This window comes from Nyctibius grandis, chromosome W (genome assembly GCF_013368605.1).
Source record: "Nyctibius grandis isolate bNycGra1 chromosome W, bNycGra1.pri, whole genome shotgun sequence".
Taxonomy (NCBI): Eukaryota; Metazoa; Chordata; class Aves; order Nyctibiiformes; family Nyctibiidae; genus Nyctibius; species Nyctibius grandis.
Genome location: NC_090694.1, coordinates 77,738 through 99,496, shown reverse-complemented (window position 1 = coordinate 99,496; position 21,759 = coordinate 77,738).

Genomic DNA, 21,759 nt, shown 5'->3' with positions numbered 1-21,759 from the left:
TGTATTAGAAGGGGTGTGGTTAGCAGGTCGAGAGAGGTTCTCCTCCCCCTCTACTCTGCCCTGGTGAGGCCGCATCTGGAGTATTGTGTCCAGTTCTGGACCCCTCAGTTCAAGAAGGACAGGGAACTGCTAGAGAGAGTCCAGCGCAGAGGCACGAAGATGATTAAGGGGATGGAACATCTCCCTTATGAGGAGAGGCTGAGGGAGCTGGGTCTCTTTAGCTTAGAGAAGAGGAGACTGAGGGGTGACCTCATTAATGTTTATAAATATGTAAAGGGCAAGTGTCATGAGGATGGAGCCAGGCTCTTCTCAGTGACATCCCTTGACAGGACAAGGGGCAATGGGTGCAAGCTGGAACACAGGAGGTTCCACATAAATATGAGGAAAAACTTCTTTACGGTGAGGGTGACCAAACACTGGAACAGGCTGCCCAGAGAGGTTGTGGAGTCTCCTTCTCTGGAGACATTCAAAACCCGCCTGGACGCGTTCCTGTGTGATATGGTCTAGGCAATCCTGCCCTGGCAGGGGGATTGGACTAGATGATCTTTCGAGGTCCCTTCCAATCCCTAACATTCTGTGATTCTGTGATTCTGTGAAATGTGATGCCCATCTACAAGAAGGGCCAGAAGCAGGATCAGGGAAACTACAGGCCTGTCAGTCTGACCTTGGTGCCAGGGAAGGTTGTGGAGCAGATCATCTTGAGTGCCATCACGCAGCATGTACAGGACAACCAGGCAATCAGGCCCAGTCAGCATGGGTTTATGATAGGCAGGTCCTGCTTGACTAACCTGATCTCCTTCTATGGCAAGATGACCCGCTTACTGGATGAGGGAAAGGCTGTGGGTGTTGTGTACCTGGACTTTAGTAAAGCCTTTGACACAGTCTCCCACAGCATTCTCCTGGAGAAACTGGCTGCTTATGGCTTGGATGAGCATACACTTTGCTGGATTAAAAAACTGGCTGGATGGCCAGGCCCAAAGAATTGTGGTGAATGGAGTTAAATCCAGTTGGCAGCCGGTCACAGGTGGTGTTCCCCAGGGCTCAGTGTTGGGGCCAGTTCTCTTTAATATCTTTATCAATGATCTGGACCAGAGGATCGAGTGCACCCTCAGTAATTTTGCAGATGACACCAAGTTGGGCGGGAGTGTTGATCTGCTTGATCTGCTCTACAGAGGGACCTGGACAGGATGGATCGATGGGCTGAGGCCAACTGTATGAGGTTCAACAAGGCTAAGTGTTGGGTCCTGCACTTGGGTCACAACAACCCCATGTAATGCTACAGGCTTTGAGAAGAGTGGCTGGAAAGCTGCCTGGTGGAAAAGGACCTGGGAGTGTTGATCGATGGCCAGCTGAATATGAGCCAGCAGTGTGCCCAGGTGGCCAAGAAGGCCAACAGCATCCTGGCTTGTATTAGAAATAGTGGCCAGCAGGACTAGGGAAGTGATCGCCCCCTGTACTCAGCACTGGTGAGGCTGCACCTTGAATCCTGTGTTCACTTTTGGGCCCCTCACTACAAGAAAGACATTGAGGTGCTGGAGAGAGTCCAAGGAAGGGCAACGAAGCTGGCGAAGGGTCTAAAGCACAAGTCTGATGAGGAGCGGCTGAAGGAACTGAGGTTGTTCAGTCTGGAGAAAAGGAGGCTCAGGGGAGACCTTTTTGCTCTCTACAACTACCTGAAAGGAGGTTGTAGCGAGGTGTCTGTCAGTCCCTTCTCTCAAGTAACAAGTGATAGGACAAAGAGAAAATGGCCTCAAGTTGCACCAGGGGGAAGTTTAGATTGGATGTTAGGAAAAATTTCTTCACTGAAAAGGTTATCAAGCATTGGAACAGGCTGTCCAGGGAAGTGGTGGAGTCACCATCCCTGGAGGTATTTAAAACTCGAGTAGATGTGGTGCTTAGGGACATGGTTTAGTGGTAGGCTTGGCAGTGCTGGGTTAACAGTTGGACTTGACGATCTTAAATGTCTTTTCCAACCTAAAGGTTTCTATGATTCTAAGGTTATTTGATGAATTTTCAACCTTTTAAAAATGTATAGAAAGAAGGGAAAAAAGCACCAGTCCCATCCTGCCCTGCTCTAATCTAACAAAGTTTGTGACCAAAAAGCAGTTGCTTTTGGAGCATAATCTTTAAGAAATTTTTATGGTGAACTTTAGTTTAACAGAATGTTAACTTGTTCATCGACTAGTGTGACTGCTATTTCAGCACTGTATGTGCTGAAATAAGCAACCTTAGCATTGCATTTCTAAAAAATCAGGATGTTGTTATGGCAGTACTAGCAGTAAACCAGTGGAGTGGAGACCAGTGCTAGCCATTGAGCAGAGCATTGCAGTTGCAGTTATATGTAAGTTACAGGAGTCAAAACTTCTTCTATAAGCCTGTGATCTTTTGAAGGTGTAGCTGTACTGTAAAGGGTACACTTTGCCTCTGGAAGCCATGGAGACAGGCTTCCAGGCATGGCCTGCAGAGATTTGTGTGCAAATTACAGCAGAGATGGAGAAGTTACACAAAGGGACCTAGAGACTTCAGAAATATGAGCAGGAAACAGTGAAATGAGATTCAGTCTGGAACAGTGGAAAAAAAAACCATCATCTAATGCCTCTGGAGAGAGGTATGCAAAGAGGTAATCTGAAACAGGCATTCAGTAAATGGAAGATGCACTATTTAGGTTGCAATAACAGTGAAGGAAACCTGTGGGGTGACAATGAGCCATTTCTCTGGTAGTAAAAGTCAGGCAAAGGGAGCGACAGACAGTGTGAATGTGCTTTGGGGGAGTCCTTCAAGGAAACATGCCATCATGGCCCAGGGAGGAGGCACAACTGTTGTGTCACTCTGCCACGCCGGAATGATAATGATCCAAAGACATTGTTACAATGGAAAGAATGAAGAGAAATGGCTGTTTTCAAGAAAAATGATTGAAAAGCAGAAAGTGACTGGGGGAGAAGTGTCTGATGAGACAATCAAGAAGCAAAAGGGGGAATAATAATTGCTTGCACAGTGTGGAAAGCTGTTGATACTGTGAAGGAAGGAGAATTATTAAGGATGGTCTAGGGTGGCTAGGAAGGAGAAATAGAAGAAACTAAGCAGAGAAAAAAATTAGGCTGAATTAAGTAATTAACAGTTCTTAATAGAGAAGTCTATTAGACAAAGAAATGTTCTCCTAAGAGACATGGCTTTAGTTCAGGCACCATGACTGCTTATATGTTTGCATTACACCTAGCACAGTGGGGATCCCGATCCTTATTTGATCCTGTAGGTTCTGCTGCAATAGAAATAACAAACAGCAATAGTTATGTACTGTGGTACAGCCATAGAGGATACACGCTGAGGCTGAATTCTCCTCTTAGTTACACTCTGCTGAGGTCAATGGGATTATTTGGATACAGGCTGGTGGTGTTGACAGGACAATTTGGCCCGGTTCATCTGCAAAAATAGAATATGTGTGGTTTCTGCTCCCAAGTCTACCTACTTATTATTTATTGTAGAGCCACACAGGCTAGACATTTTCCAGCTACACAAGGGGGAATGTTTCATGCCCAAAGAACTCATGTCACAGGACAGACTGGTAGATGCACTGGAACGCCAGTGGTTGCTTCTTCAGAGCAACAAAATTTGCTAGAAGCTGCAAAGTAGAAATCTGTTCCTTCAGGACTGGTGTTCGGGGAATGACAGTGCAGCTTTTCCTCCCCCATCACTTGGATTTCAAGTAAGTTCTTGTTCAATGATTCTTTCTCCATCAGACAGGACTGAATTTAGAGAGCAGATCCTGAAATAACTCATGCCAATCCTGCAGAAACAAGGACAGTGGAGAACATGCAGGCAAGAGCCCCTGGCAGTGCTGTAGCTTGGGAGTGGTGGGCTGGGGGCATTTCTGTAGGTTACATGGAGATGATAGCCTTCACTGACAATAACATGGTACTTTCCTGTCTAAAGGGTTGGGAGGTTGCCTTGATTTTCTCTGAGTGCACCGCTTTATTATTATTATTACTATTTTAATGGCTGAAAGCTAAGAAGAACTGGGGCTTGTCAGAAAATTGAGCAACAGATGAAAAAGCAATTGATGACAGAAGTCCAATTCTAATAATTTCCTGTCTTGCTTTGCTGGTACTGGGGTGTACTTCAGCAAAATGACTGAAATAAGTGATGCATTTTCAGTCAGCTTTATCTGACTCTTGTGCATCCGAGAAAGACCCAGCAGTGGATTTGGCAGATAAAGTGGAAAGCAAGACAGGAACTACCATTATGAAATGCAAAAAGTCAATTTGAATGTCAACAGCAAAGGCAGGGAATGCAAACTTTAAAGAGCTCCAGTTTGAGAAAATGAGGGCACCACATTGCGTATCCTTGACTAACCGCTCACGTTTCAAGCTTTAGAAGAGTGCCACATTTAGATGCTTTTTTCATTACACATTGATTTTTGTTATTTTAGACCACAGGATTCCCCAAGATTTTTGCGGATGCTACATAGGTCAGAAGCAAATGTTACCCAAAAACATGAAGTTTGTGAACATCCAAATTTAATTGCATAAGTTTTCTCATTTGGATGGGACAAACCTGCACTTTGTCACTATTTGGGGAGAAAGTCCAGCTGCACTTTAGTATTATACAGTACCCTTTTCTTCTAAAACTTGTTTGCATGGGAAAATTACTGTACAAAAAGGAAAGGATAATTGTTATCTCAATAGTTTTTGGGGTTGTAAAATCAGTGAAAGGAGAGATGAAATAACTTGCTTAGATTATAGGAGCCATGGAACACTGCTACCAGTAGGCTTCACTGTTTTTGATAAATCACCAGAAAGGGAAAAAAAATGAACAAGAAATGGGGCAAATGTTGATCACTAAATCCTACAAAGTTCTCTGTATCTCATTTAGCTTAATTAATGTTGTGATACTCAAAAGATGCAACACACTTAGTGACTTGCCTTGGGAGGAGGCAAATGCATACAATTCATTGATTAAACACGGTGGTTTTACCATTAATGCTGAAACCAAGACCAAAGTGTCCATCAGTATTCCTGACTGGGGGGTAATTCTCTGGCTTCTGGGTTTCCAAATCAGTTGCCACATGACCATAAATAAGTAGTTTATATGGTTTTCTGTCTCTGTTTGCCTGTATGTCCCATGGGGACCCTTCCCATGAGGTACTGCCACTCGGTAACTTTCAAGCTCTAATCTCTTTCCTGACACCAGCCCTGTGTTTCCATCATTTCCTCTCACTGCCTGAGCAAAACAGACACTGCAGAGGTATGATTCATCCACATTTGAGACGTCTGTTTTAGGATGAGGTGAATCATGTTTGTTTCTTTTCATCGACTATAAAGGGAGACAAGGGTGACTAATCGAGACGTTGATGTCTAGTGCAGACATCTAACATTAAGTGAGATGAATCCCACTCTCACAGCCAGCTCAAGTCTGACAGAAATGGTGACAGCCAGCTGGGTCCAGCACAGCTTTGGCTCTGGCACAGCACTACATGAAAGCATATTGTTTCCAAGGCTATTTCAAGACCAGATAGCCACCTTCTCATGGTGCTTAGAGCCCGAGTTAATTAGCATGGAGGACACAAGCTGGTCCCATGCAGAACTAGGGTATCTCTGCATGTTTCTCTTTAATTAAGTAGTTCTGGGGAGTTTGGTACAGAGGTAAGGCATAGTAACGTAGGTTTAACATGATCTTTGTGCTCAAGCATAACATTGACTGTGCATGAGGTGGCTCCATGCAGAGCTTCTTGTGGACGTCTTCTTTCCATGTTTCTAAAGCAGCAGTGATGCTCTATGCATTTCCACAAAATGTCTGTGCTAGTCACACTTGCTTTTTGAATCTGTAGAGAGATGATAGAACTGGGTTTGTGGCAACCAGTTTATGTCTGGAGGCATTAATGTTTTCTCTGTTGTCTATATTATGCCAGACCCTATTAATTGGAGTACCTGTCTGAATAGGCTGAATGGCCCATTTTTAAGACCATCTCACTGCATATGAAGAAATACCATAGGTAATTCAGTTAGTTAGTCACAAACAGCATATTACTTTCTACGTGGAACCCAAGAAAACTTAAAGTAGACCCTTCAGGTCTGGAATAAAATTACTGAGATTGTGTCATGACTGAGCAATAGTCGTATCTGATTTCAAGAGTCCACAGACTTACTAGCTGGACTAAAGACTTGTAAAACATGCTGGAAGTGATCATAGCCTTGTTTTCCTAATTCTGTAGTTAATGGGCTAATGACTTTCCCATCTTACCTGTACATCATTTAGTGCTGAAAGTGGGCAAGTTGAACTCTCAGCAAAGCCAGAGCATCACTGAATTGTCTAAGAGCAAATCCTACCTCCATTTCCAGAGAAATTCATCTGGTTCCTGAAATTCTCTCTGCCATGACACCCCATCTCAGTCAAGCTTTTGTGGGAAATGTGAAATCCACAGATAAAATTTACAAGGAAAAAACCCCCAAAATATTCCAAACCAATTCTAATTCATATGAAATACATACCCCTATCCTGATTTATCCTCAGTAAATCCCAGTTCTCAACAATCACTCTGTGGAGGTCATTTTCCTCTATACTTTCCAACAATGTTACTGCTCAAAGAAATAACTCCCAAGATTGAACACTGAATTTTGAATAGGTGATAGAACCAAAATCTCCCCCACGTACTTTGTTCTGAAAAATCTTGGTCGCTAATTGTACCATAAATGTGTCAAAAAAAATGTGCCAAAAATAGCATGAATAATGTTTTACTTCTGCTGACATTTTTGTATGAATTGGTTGTTGAAAAACCCAAACCTGCAAAGCTTAATTTTCTTAGGAACTTAACTACTAAACACTTTCTGAGTGGGTTGGTCAGCCAAGGTGTATCTTCTCTCCTCCCCCATTATTTGTTAAGTTTGTGAGAAAAACAGAAGCCAAATTGAGTTTTCAATAAAAATAATATTTAAATAAAATATTTTATTCCTATAGAAAGGAATAAAATAGTCTGTCTTAATGAAAAACACATTTTTCACTGAAAGCAACATTTCAAATGAAAATATACACAGAACAGATGTGTTGTTACACAGAGTTCAGTCTGAACACAGGGGAAGATGAATGATTGCTTTTGTAGTATGAAGGGAAGAACTGAAAGACCAACAAGGGAAGCAGAATAGTAATCAATGGAAGCAATGACTAAGCCAGTTTTATTTCTAGCAATAGAGGTAGAGGGAAAAACAAAGACACATTTAGGAGATATTAAACAGGCATAAGTGACAGGATTTGGGGTTTGAATATGGAGTTCTTCCTTAAGAACAAACTGGCTTTTGAATTAAACCATCCATCAGCATAGTGTCTTCAAAAGGAAATGAAGCAAAAGCTGCTTCATATGCATCTTCCCACTAACAAAATTATAGAACATTACAGTTTGGGAAACAAATAGTCCACTGACAGATCAGTTATGAGGAGAGTTTCCAATAGCACTGACTATGGTCAAGGAAAGAATTAAAACATATGCTTAACTTCATCCATCCGTCACAGAAACAGAACTAAAAAATCCTCAGTGTAATAGTAACTTAGTAGTTCCCGAGTTTTAATGTATTTATTCTTGCCATCATCAAGATAAAAGTGCTATTTATTATCTCTAATTTACAGGAGGGAGCTTAAACACATTTAGAGCAGGTTTCTAATTCCCATGGAGTTAAGTTCTTTTGAGGATCTGGGGCTATAGATCTGCATGGTGCAATGAAGCACAGTACAGAGAGATCTGAATCGCTGCCAACTGAGCCTACTTGTGAGCAGGGCTTATTAGCATGGGCACAGCACCATCCTAATGCCACAATGTTGCTTCCAGCCCTGAAATAGAGCTCCTGTATAGCGTGGCATTTTTTTTTCTCATGGGCACACCAGCTCAGAATAATGCTAGCTTGGAGAGCACTGTGCTCCGTTAAGCAGTGTAGATTTAAATATCTTTGCATTGGTCACCCATAAGTTCCCCAGCATACAGCAAGACTGAATCCAGCATTATGACTCTGACACTGTTATCCTAATGAATGGACTATTTGTCTCTAAGGAGCTGGATAGATAGTTCCTTTGGCTTTATCAGGCTTATCTATATATTTGCTTAGAGATAAGCACGTTCTCAGATGCTTCCTAGAACTGGGGCTGAGACGTTACTACAGATAGGGATTCCTGGGAAACAGAAAGAAATACTACTTTCTGAATGTCTAGACAAATGGCATTCTCAATGCCACTGAAAAAAAAAAAAGGAGAAAAAAAAAAGGAAAACAAATTTTGTGTTCTTTCTTTAAAACTTGTCAATAACTCTAGACAAGGATTCTAGAAAAACTTTTCAGCTGAGAACAAGACATTAGACAGGAGTCAAACTTCTCATTGCAGCCCTTAGTAATCAAAAACTGACTTGAGCATTAATGAACTAACTTTTCCATTAGGTAACAGCCAATAGATTTCTGCAGTCTTATATTGTCTCTGTGTTCCAATGTCCTAGTTTTCTCCAACTGCTAATTTAAAATGCATTTCACTGTTGCAAAGAGTGTAGTTATCTGCTAAAGAACAATTTTATTGCCCTAAAACAGTAATATATTTGCATTCATTACTATGAGACTTAAAACCTATTACTGATATAAAAGAGAGGATAACAACATGAAGGGTTTGAAGGGCAGTAGATAATAGTCTGAAAAGGGCTCTGAAATGCCTGAAGTATCAGACATAAAATAAGAATGATAAAGAAGTTCATTATTTGTTAGTGACGCTTATGCTGCAGGGAACATTTTTTATATTATTTTTTTCCTTTTTAAAGTTCCATGGAGAATATATTTCAGTCCTAAGCTGGGCATAAATTAAACATGTTTTATCCGGCTGTTCAGTTAAGAAATAGCAAGAACTAATGAGCTGTATAGTGGTAAAGCTGTTAAGCCAATGTGAAAGGACTCTATAGGGTAATCTATGAAGTATAAAAGAGAAAAGTCCCTTTTCCATAGCCATTTACTCCTCACACATTTGGGTTGATCTCAGCTCTATACCACCTTGAGGTATATGTGATCAGCAGAGACAATTCTATCTTGACTGTTTGGCAACCATAAAGGAAAAATATAACTATAATACAAAGGGACATTGACATTCCTTAAATAAAAAGTACACTTTCAAATCCTTCATTCTGACAGGTTTTAGATCGGTGGTTCAGTGCCTGATTTTTTTAGATCCTGACCAGCTATTACTCTTAGAGGCTTTGTTTAAAGGTAGTGCTGCTCAGCTTCTCTGGGAATCAAACCAGTAAGGGTATCTGGCCTCTTGAGAAGCTTGTATTTAAATACAGTATTTCCTTTGGAACACCTTGGCATAGAATGGTGTTTTTCAGATCATGTTTGAAATAGGACATAGTCAGACACAGATTCATCTTCCTCACTTGGAAATTTTCCTCCTCAAATATTGGCTGATTCACTTGTCTTAGCAGTAACCACTCATGAAAGTTTAGGATTTCCACATAAACTATTTTAAATGTAAGAGAAAACACAAAAAGCAGCCTGCAGATACTTGCAGTGCGAAATAGATATCATCTTTGCTTCCTTTACTAATTCCAGTGTGAATGGTTGAATTCTGCTCATTATATTCTCTCTAGCAGTTGAGATTGAAAAGCTATCTATCATCTAAACTATTTCCTTAAACTATTGCACAGTATTGCTTCTCAAATGGTTACAGCTTCAAAATCAATAGCTCATCCAATCCTTACATATTCCTAGGCTTTGAAACTGTAAACACCCAATAAACCCTAGCCTTTCAGCTCCTGGGAAAAAGTTGAAAAGACAAGTTTACCAGAGCAGCTCTTCTTGAAGGATGCTCTGTAGAGATGGGCAGAGGTCTTTTGATCGACTCATCTTGAAATTAGATACCAAGAGTTTCACCATTAGAAATCTAAATGGAACCAGATGGTTTATCAAGTGATTGCAAGGATGTACTCCACTTCTGTTCCCATCCTTGAATATGAAGAATAAACTCACATTTTAGTATGTGTGTGTTTTCGCATATCTGATTTAGCTTATCATATTTGATTAACCCCCAAAGTTTCCATGATACCTAATATAAGGGGATCAAGTCTACCTATGATTTTTACCTATGATTTTTAGGTACTGCTGCTTCTTTCTCTTCATCATTATCATCATTATCACCATCATCATCATCATTCTTATTATTATTGTTACAGATGCCATTGTCATTAAAGCATCCTCATCCCAAAACAGAAGATATATCAGTATAAAAATCTTATTTAAAAAAAGAATGAATAAGTGTTTAGTTGGTACCTGACCTAAATTTTAGACTCCCTTTACAGCTGATGAAGAGAAATTGACCTGACCTGGTTTATTAATCCAATTAGAATAAGATGAATCTTTCCCTAGCAAGCTTGGAGACAGAGGTCTCCACTGTGGATGTTTCTGCTAGATGACAGGAATCCCATCCATCAGTTCTAGGTGACAGTGTTTCCAAAAGAAACTCAGGCACCTTTTTTAAATCCCCCATACAACACACTCAAGAAGTTCTTTATAGTGTTATCAGGATGCAGAAACATGTTCTGCTATGTTTCTTACTTCACAAACTGCCCCACATATATTATTAGGCTGTCACAGTAGTAGTTCCATGACCAGCAATGAGAAAAGGAAGCTATGAAAGACCATCCTCTTCCTTTAAAATAACTAGCCATACAGTGAAGGTGATTGTGGACTGTGGTGAAAGAACAAGATAGATAGGAAGTGTCACGGTTTAAAGCTGGGCCGGCTATTAAACCTGTGGCAGATGCTCTCTGTTATCCCCCCCCTCCCCCCAGAGGGAAAGGGAAAAGGGAGAGAGACTTCTGGGTTGGAAAGTTACAACAGTTTTAATAAACCTATAATAATAAAAAAGAGTATAATAATAATAATAGAAATAATCAAATATATACAAATATATATACAAAACCAAGATCAAGCTCCCCTGAAGTCAGCCACATCACCACCGGCACTGCAGGGCAGGCTCCGGGAAGGCCCAGCCTGGGCCTAGCGACGGTCGAGAGCTGGATTCAGGGATGCACGGATCGGGGGCAGCAGGAAAACAGACGGAGTCCTCCTTGGACACCGGCCATAGCAGAAAGAGAGCGAGACCCTCGTGATCCCCCCGCTTTATACTGAGAATGACGTGTATGGGATGGAATACCTTCGTTGGTCAATTTTGGGTCACCTGCCCTGTCCGCTCCCCCCTGCAGCTGCGACCCCCCTTCGGCTCTTCACTTGTAAGCAGTGAGGAATTGAGCAGTGACCTTGGTTTCTCTCAAGAACAAGTACAGCAAGAGCCTTTCTGCACAACATCCCTACCGGTGCCTCAGTGATAACTACAAACTTCGAGCGTTATCAGTCCTGGAAGCAGACACTGTCTGCAAAACATGCAGTTAGTTTCAGAAAGTGCAGTTACTTAGAAGAGACTTAGCTGAAAGGAAAATTGGTCTGGTTTAGGCCAAACCAGGACATTCCACCCCTTATTCCATACCATTCACGTCATACCCAGATCACCACTACCTTTTCATTTTAAAATATATACAGATAACATTAGTTTATGATTCATCTCTATACAAAAAAAAAAAAGTTCATCAAGTTCATTTAGTTCAGGATTGTGGGTTGTCACAGTTTAAAGCTGGGCCAGCTATTAACCAGGTGGCAGATGCTCTCTGTTAACCCTCTCCCGCCCAGCTAAGGGAAAGGGAAAAGGGAGAGAGACTTATGGGTTGGAAAGTTACAACAGTTTTAATAAACTATAATAATGAAAAAGAATATAATAACAATAATAATAGAAATAACCAAATATATACAAATATGTACAAAACCAAGATCAAGAGCTTGGAAATCCTCCTCAGGCAGAGTTGCTCCCCCCAGCACAGGCAGAGGGCAAAATGCAGTAGCTCCCCCTGCCATCACACCTGCAGGCTTTTAACTGGAAAATTGGCAAAGCTGGTACCAATCAGTGGGAGACAGGAGGGCCCCTCCCTCCTGAGCCCCACCTCCAGGAGGCAGTGGGTTAGTGATAAATAGGAAAGTGAGAATGACATGTATGGGATGGAATACCTCGTTGGTTGATCTTGGGTCACCTGCCCTGTCTGCTCCTCCCTGCAGGTGCGACCTCCCCCTTTGGCTCTTCACTCGTAAGCAGTGAGGAATTTAGCAGTGACCTTGGTTTCTCTAAGACTAAGTGGCCTGGTTTGGGCCAAACCAGGACATGGGTTTCCATCTGGCTAGGAGTCTCCCAGGGTAGGAGAGATGGTATGAGCTTTGTCACAGTTCGTGCCCACGGGTTGCAGGTTAAAGATGTCAGTCTTGAGGAGGTTACTGGACGCCACTTGCAGCTAGCTCCAGTCTCATCACCACTGCTTCAACCTGAAAGACACTTATGAACACTGTTAGTATTATGCAGCAATTAACATCATACAGTTCAGAATTAAGTATTCTCACCCAAGATCAGATCACCTTCAGGGACACATCGGACTCCACCATCCTGCAGCATCACCCACCAAGTACATCCAGGCCCTTGAGCAAAAGCAATCCCATGAATGGGTTTACCTTTGCCTGTAGCAGGAAGAACCCAGACAGTTTTTCCCAACAGACTCCTTTCATGCACCACAGGGACTTTATCCCCTTCTACTGTATGTAGAAGGTCTGACTGAGCAGGGCCAGCTCGACTGATAGATCCTCTGGTGTCAACTAGCCAGGTAGCTTGTGCCAAATGCTTATCCCAGTTTTTAAAGGTTACACCCCCCATTGCTTTTAGGGTAGTTTTTAACAGCCCATTATACCGTTCAATTTTCCCAGATGCTGGTGCATGATAGGGAATGTGATATACCCATTCAATGCCATGCTCTTTGGCCCAGTTGTCTATGAGACTGTTTTTGAAATGAGTCCCATTGTCCGACTCAATTCTCTCTGGCATGCCATGTCGCCACAAGATTTGCTTTTCGAGGCCCAGAATAGTGTTCCGGGCAGTGGCATGGGGCACAGAGTATGTTTCCAACCATCCGGTGGTCGCCTCCACCATGGTAAGCACATAATGTTTACCCTGGCGGGTTTGAGGGAGTGTGATATAGTCAATTTGCCAGGCCTCCCCATATTTATATTTCAACCACCGCCCCCCATACCACAGAGGTTTTAACCGTTTGGCTTGCTTAATTGCGGCGCATGTTTCACAATCATGGATAACCTGTGCAATAGAGTCCATGGTTAAGTCCACCCCTCGGTCACGAGCCCATCTGTATGTTGCATCTCTCCCTTGATGACCTGAAGTGTCATGAGCCCACCGAGCTAAAAATAGTTCACCTTTATGTTCCCAGTCCAAATCTATTTGGAACACTTTAGCAGCTTGATCCGCTTGTTGGTTGTTTCGATGCTCCTCAGTGGCCCGACTTTTAGGTACATGAGCATCTACATGACGTACCTTCACGACTAGTTTCTCTAGCCGAGTAGCAATATCTTGCCACAATTCAGCAGCCCAAATAGGTTTACCTTTACGCTGCCAGTTGCTTCGCTTCCACTGCTTTAACCACCCCCACAAGGCATTTGCCACCATCCATGAGTCACTATAAAGATACAGCCTCAGCCACTTTTCTCGTTCAGCAATGTCTAAAGCCAGCTGGATGGCTTTTACCTCTGCGAATTGACTTGATTCACCTTGTCCTTCTGTGGCTTCTGTGACTCGTCGTATAGGACTCCATACTGCAGCTTTCCACTTCCGATGCTTTCCTACAAGACGGCAGGATCCATCGGTGAACAGGACGTACTGCTTCTCATCCTCTGGTAGTTCATTATACGGTGGGGCTTCTTCAGCACGTGTCACTTCCTTTTCTGGTGTCATTCCAAAGTCTTTGCCTTCTGGCCAGTCCATGATCACTTCTAAGATTCCTGGGCGATTAGGGTTTCCTATTCGAGCCCTCTGTGTAATTAATGCAATCCATTTACTCCATGTAGCATCAGTTGCATGATGGGTAGTGGGAACCTTACCCTTGAACATCCAGCCTAGTACTGGTAATCGAGGTGCCAGGAGAAGTTGTGCTTCAGTACCAATTACCTCTGAAGCAGCTCTAACTCCTTCATATGCTGCCAGTATCTCTTTTTCAGTTGGAGTGTAATTGGCCTCGGAGCCCTTGTATCCTCGACTCCAAAATCCTAGGGGTCGACCTCGAGTCTCCCCGGTACTTTCTGCCAGAGGCTCCAGGTAGGACCATTGTCCCCAGCTGAGGTGTAGAGCACATTTTTAACATCTTGTCCCATATGGACTGGTCCAAGGGCTACTGCATGCACAATCTCTTGTTTAATCTGTTCAAAAGCCTGTTGTTGTTCAGGGCCCCACTGAAAATCATTTTTCTTTCTGGTCACTTGATAAAGAGGGCATACAATCTGGCTGTAATCTGGAATATGCGTTCTCCAGAAACCCACAACGCCTAAGAAGGCTTGTGTTTCCTTTTTGTTAGTTGGTGGGGACATAGCTGTTATTTTGTTGATCACCTCTATCGGGATCTGGCGACGCCCATCTTGCCATTTAATCCCTAAAAACTGGATCTCCCGGGCAGGCCCCTTGACTTTGCCTCTTTTTATGGCAAAACCAGCTTTCAGAAGAATTTGGATTATTTTCTCCCCTTTGTCAAAAACTTCTGCTGCTGTATCACCCCACACAATGATGTCATCAATGTATTGCAAATGTTCTGGAGCTCCACCCTCTTCTAGTGCAGTCTGGATCAGTCCGTGGCAAATAGTAGGACTGTGTTTCCACCCCTGGGGCAGTCGATTCCAGGTGTACTGGATACCTCTCCAGGTAAAAGCAAACTGTGGCCTGCACTTTGGTGCCAAGGGAATAGAGAAAAATGCATTAGCAATGTCTATAGTGGCGTACCACTTGGCTGCCTTTGACTCCAGTTCGTATTGAAGTTCTAGCATGTCTGGCACAGCAGCACTCAGAGGTGGCGTAACTTCATTTAGGCCACGATAGTCCACAGTTAATCTCCATTCTCCATTAGACTTTCGCACTGGCCATATAGGACTATTAAAGGGTGAGCGAGTCTTACTAATCACTCCTTGATTTTCTAATTGTCTAATCAGTTTATGAATGGGGATCAGGGAGTCTCGATTGGTGCGATATTGTCGTCGGTGCACCGTGGCAGTAGCAATTGGCACCTGTTGTTCTTCAACTTTCAGCAACCCCACAACAGAAGGATCCTCTGAGAGGCCAGGCAAGGTAGACAGCTGTTGAATGTCCTCAGTCTCTACAGCTGCTATACCAAAGGCCCATCTATATCCTTTTGGGTCCTTAAAATACCCTCTCTTAAGGTAGTCTATGCCAAGGATGCATGGAGCATCTGGACCAGTCACAATGGGGTGCTTTTTCCATTCATTTTCAGTTAGGCTCACTTCGGCCTCCAATACAGATAACTCTTGAGATTCCCCTGTTACTCCCGAAATACTGATAGATTCTGTCCCTTTATGATTCGATGGCATGAGGGTGCACTGTGCACCAGTGTCTACCAGGGCTCGATACTTTTGTGGTTCTAATGTGCCAGGCCATCGAATCCACACAGTCCAATAAATTCGGTTATCCCTCTCCTCCTCCTGGCTGGAGGCAGGGCCCCTCTATTTAAAGATTGGATTCATGCAACTCACGGGGATTGGACCTTCATTTCCCCTATTCATATTTGGGAAATAGGGACCTGAGGCCCATCTACCGTGACTGGAGTCCTGCTCACTGGTAAATGGAGCAGCCATCCTCCTAGGAAAATTCTCTCTGGTATTTCTTTTAGCTTTCAACTCACGTACTCGTGCCTGTAGGGTACTGGTAGGTTGTCCATGCCATCTGTTCATGTCCTCCCCATAATCACGCAGGGCAAACCACAGGATACCTCGTGACGTGTTCCGTTTCCTTTGAGCTGGTCCAGTAGGAGGGCGTTTCCTCCTAAAGGCTGCAACGCGGGCCTGTGTAGGTAGAGATTTAAGTTGATTCTCGATCCTGGACAGTTTGTCTGACAGTTGTTTAAATGAGTCCTTGTCTTCCTTAGTCACTTTTCCCACAGCCGAGACACGGGCCTGCAGTGGGGAAGAAATACTATCTTCATACTGTCACATACAGTTAGCCATTTCGCCCACACTAGGTCATGCCATAGCATCTTCTCCCCATACTAATGTTGACAATGTATGGGTATATGTCGGTGGAGCACTCTTCACAACCTTCCGGAACATGGATCGGTTGCATTCCACTTCATCAGGATTTACAGGATCTACAATGTCCCGTGGGTGTCTATAAATGATCTCTTGCACAGCTAGTTCTCAAAGGTAGTTAATACCTTTTTCTATAGTGGTCCATTTGCTTAGGTGGCTCATAACATCATCTTTATAGGGATACCTGCTCTTTACAGCTGACAAGAGTCGCCTCCAGAGACTGATAGTGTTTGACCTTCTTGGAAGCATCTTATCAATACCACCGTCTCTGGACAGGGATCCCAACTGTCTGGCTTCTCTACCATCCAGTTCTATGCTATCTGCCCCATTATCCCAGCATCGGAGCAACCAGGTAATAATTGGCTCACGGTCATAACGACTAAAGTCTTTCCTTATACTTCGCAGTTCTTTCAGGGATAAGGAGTGGTAGGTTATCTCTACTTCCGAGTCCGAATCCTCTTGTGATTGTTCTGCTTTAGAAGGATCTTTCTTGTGTGATGGGTCTGCTTTAAAAAGACAATCAAGGAAACCCCCATCTGTGCCAGGCCCTGACTCTGACTGAGAAGGGCCCTCACCTGGGTCATGTGATGGCTCTGCCTTAGAAGGCTCTGAGTCATCATCCTTCACTTTACGAGCTGATTTCTTTCGGTGTTTTCTCCTGGTTACAGGGGCAGCATAATACCTACCGCTGTTGCTGCACTGACATCTAATCACATACCACACCAGAAACACATTCAGGACACACACAAATAAAAGCACGCCCTGTTCGAATTTTGCAGGGATCAGCTTGGCAAAAAAGGAGCAGATACTATCAAAATCAGTTAAAAGACGCCCGGTGTGCGCAGCTACCAATTCGCGATTAAAGCTGCCCATCATTGTATCATAGAGATAAGATATCGGAATAATAACTGCCCAGTTTATCACGACATAAATCAGTATCAAAACCCATACCAAAACGACACATTTCGACCAGCACGCCCTGTTAAACCACATGTAAGCACTAACACACAGCACATACGGCAAGTAAGGTATTATTACACTTAACTCTGAAACAAGCTTTATAAAGAAAAGAGGTAACACAAGGTTCACAAATGACATTATCATCTTAGCTATTTGTTTTAATTTCCAACCCCTCGTAAATCTCAAAGGAAGAAATCTGATACTCTCTTGGCTGAGCTCTCCGGGTCTCCTCCCACTGGAGCTGGGATTCGACTTATCAGAGCAACCTGTCGGAGCTTCTCTCGAGCCCCACGTTGGGCGCCAATAAATCTGTCACGGTTTAAAGCTGGGCCGGCTATTAAACCTGTGGCAGATGCTCTCTGTTATCCCCCCCCCTCCCCCCAAAGGGAAAGGGAAAGGGAAAAGGGAGAGAGACTTCCGGGTTGGAAAGTTAAAACAGTTTTAATAAACTATAATAATGAAAAAGAGTATAATAATAATAATAGAAATAATCAAATATATACAAATATATATACAAAACCAAGATCAAGCTCCCCTGAAGTCAGCCACGTCACCACCGGCACTGCAGGGCAGGCTCCGGGAAGGCCCAGCCTGGGCCTAGCGATGGTCGAGAGCTGTATTCAGGAATGCACGGATCGGGATCGGGGGCAGCAGGAAAACAGTCGGAGTCCTCCTTGGACACCGGCCATAGCAGAAAGAGAGCGAGACCCTCGTGATCCCCCCGCTTTATACTGAGAATGACGTGTATGGGATGGAATACCTTCGTTGGTCAATTTTGGGTCACCTGCCCTGTCTGCTCCCCGCTGCAGCTGCAACCCCCCTTCGGCTCTTCACTTGTAAGCAGTGAGGAATTGAGCAGTGACCTTGGTTTCTCTAAGACTAAGTACAGCAAGAGCCTTTCTGCATAACATCCCTACCGGTGCCTCAGTGATAACTACAAACTTTGAGCGTTATCAGTCCTGGAAGCAGATACTGTCTGCAAAACATGCAGTTAGTTTCAGAAAGTGCAGTTACTTAGAGGAGACTTAGCTGAAAGTAAAAATCACTGAAAGGAAAATTGGCCTGGTTTAGGCCAAATGAGAAAGGGAAGCTATGAAAGACCATCCTCTTCCTTTAAAATAACTAGCCATACAGTGAAGGTGATTGTGGACTGTGGTGAAAGAGCAAGATAGATAGGAAGAAAGAGTAAAAGAAGAAGAAAAAGGAAAAGGAAGAATAAAAGGAAAAAGAGGAAAAAGAAATTACTATGTTGAGTTTCCAAGGTAATTTTTATTCATCTGTGCTAGAGCCTTTGTGCCCATCAATCTTCACTATATTTTGGAGGCCTGAGACGGTGCTTTGGCTGTATACAAGTGTCAAGACTGTTTTCAAAAATCAATGACAGGACCAAAGAAAGCTAGTTAGATACAGATAGAGTAGGAGCAAACCAATCCAAAGTTTCCATAAAGATTAGTCAAAGTTTGTATTGCTATAATGTGCAGTTGCTAACGCAATTCTATTTTCTTCAGACTTAGCACTGATTTTTATTTTTATTTTCTTTAACTGAAAATTAGTTTTATCATTACATATGGTGAAAGAAGGAGCAGCTGTAAATGGTGTGCATACAATACCACAGTTGTGACAGGAGCAGAGATGACCTCAGGTAAGTCTTTGGCTGAACTGTTTGTGCTAATCAGTCTCACTGCAATAATGATCAGGTTCAAATCATTATATAACTCCTTTAAAAGGACAAAATATAAGATTCAAACATCTCTAAGAAATCAGACAGTCTCTCAAGACAAGGTACCGGGGCTAAAACATGTGGGATGTGGTCATGCTATATAACGTGGTAGGACTGAGGTTAACAGAGTCATAGATGGATCACCCAGTCTGCAAATGGTGATTCCTCATAAATCATTGTGAAAAATAGACTGTGCCAGTTCATAAATTCAAGGTAAGTGTCTATTTCCATAGGCCCAAGCAGACAGACAGTGTTAGGGATGCAAACATGCCACCACCACATGCAGTAGTTAATGTGTTATCATTTTAACAAATTGAGCCACTTCACTGGCCTATTTATCAGTTCAAGCTATTTAGAAATGTTGCTACCATATGTTGTCCATTGAAATGAATGCTAAACACTGCATTTATAAATGGTAATTTATGACTCATAAACATCTCTGCTATTAGAGTCATTCTGCCACTGTGAATGGACTTGATAGCAGTTTCTGCACTTCATGTTTTGTTTTTTCACTCCCCTCACTTCAGGGATATTGTTGATATTAAAGCTTTAGTGCCTCATAGAGGATGTTATTTAAAAGACTGTATGTATCAGAGAGGGGTTATTTTTGTATGCCCTCCACCCTGTAAATTGATTTCCGCTTCCGAGTAAACTTTTAGGACTAAATATTCAAAGAGGATCTCTGGAGTATGCGAAGTGATCAAACAGTTTTCAGTTAAAATAAAACTGGCTTAAAAACCAAATAAGCAAACAAATGAGCTCCCTGTTTCCCTTCTCCTCCCCCTCCCTGCAAAGCCTTTTACCTTTTTATATTTACCTCGGTACAGAGAAGTTGAGCCTGAAGTTACATCCTCTTAAATCCCTCTCATGACTAAATGCAAATGCTCAAGCAGATTTGCCTAAACGGTTTTGCTGCTCCTTAGCCTTGGAATTAATTTTGGTCAAAATTCTTGACTGGACCTTTTAAATATGCTTTATGAAAATGTTACCTATGTGCTTTCCTGTGAATGCTGCTTCCTAAGGAGAAAGAGCCTCATAGCAGGTCTTGTTGAAAACTCTACATTTATCAGAATGAGTTATTTTTACCAAGTAGGTTGATTGCAAGTTCCAAGCTGACTTTTAGGCCTACATTTTCAAAGACAGCCTTTAGAGTGCCACTGCAGAGTGGAAATCGTCTTTAAGTTTTATGCATTTAAAAATTACTTAACAAATAGTTTGGTGAATATAATTTCCCACTGTGGAAAAGACCTTGACAGATCAGTTCATCCTGTGTATCTCAGACAGAACCTCACATGGCATGAGTTGCTCTGAAGGAGGGACTAGAGAAGGAGCCTTATGAGTTAATTTAGACCAGATACTTGATTTTTAAGTAGCTCAAATTAGGTAGGTGGAATTCCAACCTGGGAAAACACTCGTGTCTAATGCATCTGTACAAATATCCAACGTCATCCAAGGAAATTAGGTTTGTGTCTAGAAACAACTGTCTCAAAATGTATCAACTGTCTGCAAATATAAATCTGATACATGTGAACACAGATACACAGCTCACTACTCATTTTGAAAATTTTCCCAAAATGTAGGGATGATTCTTTAAAGTTGGACTAGATGAATAGCCTATTCTATTCTATTCTAGTTGCCTGTGTTACCCAGACTGAGGAAACATGTATCATTGTGATTATGTCACCCATTAGTTTTGAGAGATCCCTGCTGTAGACACACCACATTGCACTGATATAAACAGTTCTGGTTTAGTGATGAAAGATGTATTTTGTACAGAACATAGTCCCCAGTCTCCATGGGATTGTGCCTCTCACCAAGCAATATCAGTGCAAAGCATCCAACCAGCATCTTGGTGTAGGACCATTATTTTTACACCTTGATATCAAAAGTGTTTTGGGGGTATTATCTATCAAAAAAATTTCTAAAGAGCTATTAATGTAAATTTTCATTTCTTATTTGTCTGGCTCCTAGGTAGGCTGAGTTACAATGGATAACAATAGATTTGACTTTTTGTGTCCTTTTTTCAATATGACCTGTATGACTACAGGCAAGTCATTTGATCCACCATATTTTGTTCAGTTGTGGAATAGCAATAATCGTTCATTCTTATCTCAGAGATGCTGTGAAGAAAAAAAATATCTGTACCTGAGTGTGACATACCCAAATACTGTGATTGTGATGGTCAAGGAAAAGGATGGACAGAAAATCATTAAACATAAAATGATCAGAATTTTAGGTCAGATATTAATCTCAGTGAGAACCTAGTTCTCAGTTTAAGGATTTTGGTAATATTGTCTCAGAAACACCTGGCTCAGGATCTTGAAAACTCTTTCCATGCCTAGGATAATCCCTTCAAGCAGCCTCTATTATTAAAAAGAAATTAAAAAAAAAAGATCAGAGCTGCTCTTAGGGGTTGCAAGTACACAGGATGTTGAAAAACAGGCTTAATTAAACAACCCCATGCAGCGCTACAACAACCCCATGCAGCGCTACAGGCTGGGGGAAGAGTGGTTAGAAAGCGGCCCGGCGGAAAGAGACCTGGGGGTGCTGATCGACAGCCAGCTAAACATGAGCCAGCAGTGTGCCCAGGTGGCCAAGAAGGCCAATGGCATCCTGGCCTCTATAAGGAATAGTGTAGCCAGCCAGTCTAGGGAAGTGATCGTCCCTCTGTACTCGGCACTGGTAAGGCCGCACCTTGAGTACTGTGTCCAGTTCTGGGCCCTGCACTTCAAGAAAGATGTTGAGGTGTTGGAGCGAGTCCAGAGGAGGGCAACCAAGCTGGTGAAGGGTCCGGAGGGTCTGACCTACGAGGAACGGCTGAGGGAGCTGGGGTTGTTTAGCCTGGAGAAGAGGAGGCTCAGAGGTGATCTTATTGCAGTCTACAAC